The sequence below is a fragment of the Schistocerca americana genome, unplaced genomic scaffold (assembly GCF_021461395.2).
Source record: "Schistocerca americana isolate TAMUIC-IGC-003095 unplaced genomic scaffold, iqSchAmer2.1 HiC_scaffold_630, whole genome shotgun sequence".
Lineage (NCBI taxonomy): Eukaryota > Metazoa > Arthropoda > Insecta > Orthoptera > Acrididae > Schistocerca > Schistocerca americana.
In genome coordinates, this window is record NW_025726380.1 from 35,001 (window position 1) to 42,500 (window position 7,500).

The 7,500-nt window shown below is 51.5% G+C and overlaps 1 non-coding gene across 1 annotated transcript in view; it reads left to right on the top strand.

Moving 5' to 3' along the window:
* Nucleotides 1-6,332: 6,332 nt before the first annotated feature.
* Nucleotides 6,333-7,500, top strand: part of LOC124587796 — a 1,910-nt gene continuing 742 nt past the window's right edge. The window contains exon 1 of the ribosomal RNA XR_006975682.1: nucleotides 6,333-7,500. This exon is cut by the window's right edge and continues 742 nt beyond it. This is a non-coding gene — a ribosomal RNA (small subunit ribosomal RNA).

Consider the following 7,500-nt stretch of genomic DNA (forward strand, 5'->3'; position numbering starts at 1 on the left):
ATGTCGTACCTTACCCTAACCTATGTCGTACCTTACCCTAACCTATGTCGTACCTTACCCTAACCTATGTCGTACCTTACCCTAACCTATGTCGTACCTTAACCTAACCTATGTCGTACCTTAACCTAACCTATGTCGTACCTTAACCTAACCTATGTCGTACCTTAACCTAACCTATGTCGTACCTTAACCTAACCTATGTCGTACCTTAACCTAACCTATGTCGTACCTTAACCTAACCTATGTCGTACCTTAACCTAACCTATGTCGTACCTTAACCTAACCTATGTCGTACCGTAACCTAACCTATGTCGTACCTTAGCCTAACCTATGTCGTACCTTAACCTGACCTATGTCGTACCTTAACCTGACCTATGTCGTACCTTAACCTGACCTATGTCGTACCTTAACCTGACCTATGTCGTACCTTAACCTGACCTATGTCGTACCTTAACCTGACCTATGTCGTACCTTAACCTGACCTATGTCGTACCTTAACCTGACCTATGTCGTACCTTAACCTGACCTATGTCGTACCTTAACCTGACCTATGTCGTACCTTAACCTGACCTATGTCGTACCTTAACCTGACCTATGTCGTACCTTAACCTGACCTATGTCGTACCTTAACCTGACCTATGTCGTACCTTAACCTAACCTATGTCGTACCTTAACCTAACCTATGTCGTACCTTAACCTAACCTATGTCGTACCTTAACCTAACCTATGTCGTACCTTAACCTAACCTATGTCGTACCTTAACCTAACCTATGTCGTACCTTAACCTAACCTATGTCGTACCTTAACCTAACCTATGTCGTACCTTAACCTAACCTATGTCGTACCTTAACCTAACCTATGTCGTACCTTAACCTAACCTATGTCGTACCTTAACCTAACCTATGTCGTACCTTAACCTAACCTATGTCGTACCTTAACCTAACCTATGTCGTACCTTAACCTAACCTATGTCGTACCTTAACCTAACCTATGTCGTACCTTAACCTAACCTATGTCGTACCTTAACCTAACCTATGTCGTACCTTAACCTAACCTATGTCGTACCTTAACCTAACCTATGTCGTACCTTAACGTAACCTATGTCGTACCTTAACCTAACCTATGTCGTACCTTAACCTAACCTATGTCGTACCTTAACCTAACCTATGTCGTACCTTAACCTAACCTATGTCGTACCTTAACCTAACCTATGTCGTACCTTAACCTAACCTGTATTGCGCCTTAACCTAACCTGTATTGCGCCTGAACCTAACCTATATTGCGCCTTAACCTAACCTATATTGCGCCTTAACCTAACCTATATTGCGCCTTAACCTAACCTATATTGCGCCTTAATGTAACCTATATTGCGCCGTAGTGTAACCTATATTGCGCCGTAGTGTAACCTATATTGCGCCGTAGTGTAACCTATATTGCGCCTTAATGTAACCTATATTGCGCCTTAATGTAACCTATATTGCGCCTTAATGTAACCTATATTGCGCCTTAATGTAACCTATATTGCGCCTTAATGTAACCTATATTGCGCCTTAATGTAACCTATATTGCGCCTTAATGTAACCTATATTGCGCCTTAACGTAACCTATATTGCGCCTTAACGTAACCTATATTGCGCCTTAACGTAACCTATATTGCGCCTTAACGTAACCTATATTGCGCCTTAACGTAACCTATATTGCGCCTTAACGTAACCCACATTGTGCTGTAACCCAACACACGTTGGGCCTTAACCCAACACACGTTGGGCCTTAACCCAACACACGTTGGGCCTTAACCCAACACACGTTGGGCCTTAACCCAACACACGTTGGGCCTTAACCCAACACACGTTGGGCCTTAACCCAACACACGTTGGGCCTTAACCCACCACACGTTGGGCCTTAACCCAACACACGTTGGGCCTTAACCCAACACACGTTGGGCCTTAACCCAACACACGTTGGGCCTTAACCCAACACACGTTGGGCCTTAACCCAACACACGTTGGGCCTTAACCCAACACACGTTGGGCCTTAACCCAACACACGTTGGGCCTTAACCCAACACACGTTGGGCCTTAACCCAACACACGTTGGGCCTTAACCCAACACACGTTGGGCCTTAACCCAACACACGTTGGGCCTTACCCCAACACACGTTGGGCCTTAACCCAACACACGTTGGGCCTTAACCCAACAAAACATACCGCCATCTGTAGGTCTCCCGCAACATGACCTCCTGCAACGACGATACCGTCATCTATGAGACGCCAAGCCGACTAAGACAGCGTTGGCCCCACAGTGCCCTTCGTTCGACCCCACCCACAAAGCCTGCACCCTCTGTCGACAACAGCACCCCAACGCCAGCGCCTCTGCCGCACGAAGTCGTGGACCGGCAATCACTCCACCTGCACCCGTTCGTGCCCCACCCCAACCGCCCAACTCGCAACTCCAGCGGATGAACGGCGGACTTTGCTCGCACTCGCAATGTGCAATCCACCCCTATAACGTGCGTTTCATGAAGAGTTATGTCCAATATGCGACATTCCCGCTGTCCATATACATGAGCTGCGAGCTGTACCACGTACGAGCTACAGACGCGATCGCGTTGCTCTCTGTACGAATGCAGATGCTCAGCGGCAGCTAGGAGGCGCTCCATCCATGTCGGTACCGGTGAGCGTTGCACTCGCAGTCGCAAAAACGTACGGCAAGTATATTACCCGGAAGAGTCAATGACAGTCCAAGCCCCCCTGCGTGGGAAGAGTCTTCCTAGGCCATGACCCACCGGAAGGGCGCAGCGTCCCCCACCCCAGACATGTGACGTCACACTATCGGTATTGACGACTAGACTGATTCCTTATAATCATTTGCCATACACCGGTGGAAGCTGCCGAGACGAGTAACTACATAGCGGGCTCGCCGTGTCACTAATGTACAGAGATACAATAGTTTCGACTGGAACCGGAGTAAACGTATACACGGCGCTGATTAGTAATAGATAGAGCCATCAGAATACAGATAATGTATACAACTGTCCGTATACATGCTGAAAGACTCTGCTCACAATCACACGTCAGCCAGACACTCTTATCACGCACTACTCTCTGCCTGTAACAGGCACACAGACAATATGTAAGCACCAGCATGGAACAACACCCAGTGCATCCTCTCTGCCACATTAGACAATCCACACTATCATAACCAGACCGGGAGGTCCACTCGGAAAACAGAATATCCCACCCTTCCGACAACCACCATTGCTCAGCTAAGCCACCAACACCCACACATGTCCCACACAGGGGTGCACCCAACATCACAATACTGCCTCCTGTCACACCACACAAACAATGGCAGGAATGAAAGACACAGGTCTGCCACAAGCATGGAATCAGAGCGCCGCCTGTTATGAGCCAAAGGTGCACCCTGACGTGGCAAATCCGATGATGCCGCAGTCATTTACTTACGATAATCACAATCAACAAACCGGCCCCCCCCCCCCCCCCAAAACACCTTTCCTTACAACAATGTGTACCTTAACCTAACCCATATTGTGCCTTAACCTAACCCGTATTGTACCTTAACCTAACCCGTATTGTACCTTAACCTAACCCGTATTGTACCTTAACCTAACCCGTATTGTACCTTAACCTAACCCGTACTGTGCCTTAACCTAACCCGTACTGTGCCTTAACCTAACCCGTACTGTGCCTTAACCTAACCCGTACTGTGCCTTAACCTAACCTATGTTGCGCCTTAACCTAACCTATGTTGCGCCTTAACCTAACCTATGTTGCGCCTTAACCTAACCTATGTTGCGCCTTAACCTAACCTATGTTGCGCCTTAACCTAACCTATGTTGCGCCTTAACCTAACCTATGTTGCGCCTTAACCTAACCTATGTTGCGCCTTAACCTAACCCATGTTGCGCCTTAACCTAACCCATGTTGCGCCTTAACCTAACCCATGTTGCGCCTTAACCTAACCCATGTTGCGCCTTAACCTAACCCATGTTGCGCCTTAACCTAACCCATGTTGCGCCTTAACCTAACCCATGTTGCGCCTTAACCTAACCCATGTTGCGCCTTAACCTAACCCATGTTGCGCCTTAACCTAACCCATGTTGCGCCTTAACCTAACCCATGTTGCGCCTTAACCTAACCCATGTTGCGCCTTAACCTAACCCATGTTGCGCCTTAACCTAACCCATGTTGCGCCTTAACCTAACCCATGTTGCGCCTTAACCTAACCCATGTTGCGCCTTAACCTAACCCATGTTGCGCCTTAACCTAACCCATGTTGCGCCTTAACCTAACCCATGTTGCGCCTTAACCTAACCCATGTTGCGCCTTAACCTAACCCATGTTGCGCCTTAACCTAACCCATGTTGTGCCTTAACCCAACACACGTTGCGCCTTAACCCAACACACGTTGCGCCTTAACCCAACACACGTTGCGCCTTAACCCAACACACGTTGCGCCTTAACCCAACACACGTTGGGCCTTAACCCAACACACGTTGGGCCTTAACCCAACACACGTTGGGCCTTAACCCAACACACGTTGGGCCTTAACCCAACACACGTTGGGCCTTAACCCAACACACGTTGGGCCTTAACCCAACACACGTTGGGCCTTAACCCGCTCTGTAATTGTCATACGACGCGTTAAATTAGTGTAGTGTTGCCTAACTGCAACCCCCGCAATATAGTTTGCTACTCGCACTGCCCGGTCCCCAGAGTATCGCTTCATGTTAAACACCTTGCAGCTATACACTGTAATGCGGATGGCAGCAGGACGTACATGCTCAATGCCCTTCGCAGTTGTTCATTGGCATTCGCATGGCGAAGCACAGCCTACGTTGTGGTACGGCTTGTGTCAACTGTCCGCTGATGTTGTACGTCCAAATCACACACTGTACTGCACATTGGTCCTCATGTACTGAATGATACATCGTGGTACATGTGTGACCGTACCACGACTGCGCCAACAACGGCGAACCATACGGTCCAAATATTGTGCACTCAGCTACGTGTCGTCTCCCTATAAGAGCTGGATTGCAGTATGGTATGCCGTGGATGGCGATCAGCATGAGCCGTCTGTTGATGTAGTGGTGCGTGTTGTCAGACGTAGTCGTCTCTTCTCACACACCGTGATAGCATGGTGCACTGCGTTCCACATCTGCGACATGCGACAGAGGCCGGTTGACAGTCGTTCGCGCAATGGACATCGCATACGTACGGGGGCCACCTTCCACGTGTTCGCGAAGCGTGCACATGTTGTTGCGTGTATGTGGGCAGACATAGTGTGTCGTGACACCTGACACAGGCATGCAACAATCGTTGAATTTGCAAATGGCGATGGACGTCTACGTTTGCTGGTGACGTTACGCAAATGAACAACTGGTAAACCGTTGTGGTGCGGTTGTTCTCGCTAGAGGTGAATCAGTGATGGCGACGATCGGTTGAGCTACCAACCGGTTGTTTCAGCGATACCCACCATGCCCACGAACGTGAATGGCATGTGGGTGTGAAGCGATACGCGGCGGTGGCTGGGTGGGACCGTCCCCGGCCGGTGAGGGGGGGCCTCCCGGCGTGCTGGCCGCGCGGTGCGTGGGCGCACGCGCTACAGCCGGCTGGTGGGGGCGGCCAGTGGCAGGCGCGCCGGCCGACGGAGGCGGCAGGCGGCGCAGCTGCGCGCCGGCGCACCCTGCACGCGGCGCCGTGCGGCCAAAGTAGGTCCTCGCGGGCCCGGTGCGAAGCGCGGTGGACATCTGCAGTGTGCTGGTCCGATTGAGGACTGTGTGCGCTGAGGATGCGCCGCCGCCCGGCGCTCGGCGCCGCGACGCCGTCTGCTGCTCGGTCGCCTCTGCGGTTCTCGCAGGTGGATTGTATCGCAGCTGTGCGGACGTGTTGGCGCGTGCGCTGTGCTGGGAGAGTTCGCTTCGGCACCCAAGTGGGGCTTTTGTCCTTCTGTGGCGCTGGCGTTGGAGCTGCCGGCCACCGTAGGTGGCGCGTGTTGTCTCCCGCCGGCAATGCCACGACAGCACGCTCCCGGGCCTCTGTCGGCAGCGGCAAGCTCAGTTGGGAGCACGGGTGGTCGCACCTAAAGCGTCTACTCGCCAAACCCCGGGCGATTGCGCCTCTCTCGAACCCGACCAAGTACTTAGGACGGCGCTGCGCGCCGCCGGGACCTGAGAGGGTTTCGAGGTGTATTGTGCAGGGGAGCTCAGCCTCCTCCTGTTTGCAGAATAATTGAGCGGACGCTTGCGTGTTCGCGCGGGCCCCCGGGACACACTCCCGGGCGGCCGGCTGCTCAGCTCTAGTTGACGCAGCTCCCTGGTTGATCCTGCCAGTAGTCATATGCTTGTCTCAAAGATTAAGCCATGCATGTCTCAGTACAAGCCGCATTAAGGTGAAACCGCGAATGGCTCATTAAATCAGTTATGGTTCCTTAGATCGTACCCACGTTACTTGGATAACTGTGGTAATTCTAGAGCTAATACATGCAAACAGAGTCCCGACCAGAGATGGAAGGGACGCTTTTATTAGATCAAAACCAATCGGTCGGCTCGTCCGGTCCGTTTGCCTTGGTGACTCTGAATAACTTTGGGCTGATCGCACGGTCCTCGTACCGGCGACGCATCTTTCAAATGTCTGCCTTATCAACTGTCGATGGTAGGTTCTGCGCCTACCATGGTTGTAACGGGTAACGGGGAATCAGGGTTCGATTCCGGAGAGGGAGCCTGAGAAACGGCTACCACATCCAAGGAAGGCAGCAGGCGCGCAAATTACCCACTCCCGGCACGGGGAGGTAGTGACGAAAAATAACGATACGGGACTCATCCGAGGCCCCGTAATCGGAATGAGTACACTTTAAATCCTTTAACGAGTATCTATTGGAGGGCAAGTCTGGTGCCAGCAGCCGCGGTAATTCCAGCTCCAATAGCGTATATTAAAGTTGTTGCGGTTAAAAAGCTCGTAGTTGGATTTGTGTCCCACGCTGTTGGTTCACCGCCCGTCGGTGTTTAACTGGCATGTATCGTGGGACGTCCTGCCGGTGGGGCGAGCTGAAGGCGTGCGACGCGCCTCGTGCGTGCTCGTGCGTCCCGAGGCGGACCCCGTTGCAATCCTACCAGGGTGCTCTTGAGTGAGTGTCTCGGTGGGCCGGCACGTTTACTTTGAACAAATTAGAGTGCTTAAAGCAGGCAAGCCCGCCTGAATACTGTGTGCATGGAATAATGGAATAGGACCTCGGTTCTATTTTGTTGGTTTTCGGAACCCGAGGTAATGATTAATAGGGACAGGCGGGGGCATTCGTATTGCGACGTTAGAGGTGAAATTCTTGGATCGTCGCAAGACGAACAGAAGCGAAAGCATTTGCCAAGTATGTTTTCATTAATCAAGAACGAAAGTTAGAGGTTCGAAGGCGATCAGATACCGCCCTAGTTCTAACCATAAACGATGCCAGCCAGCGATCCGCCGCAGTTCCTCCGATGACTCG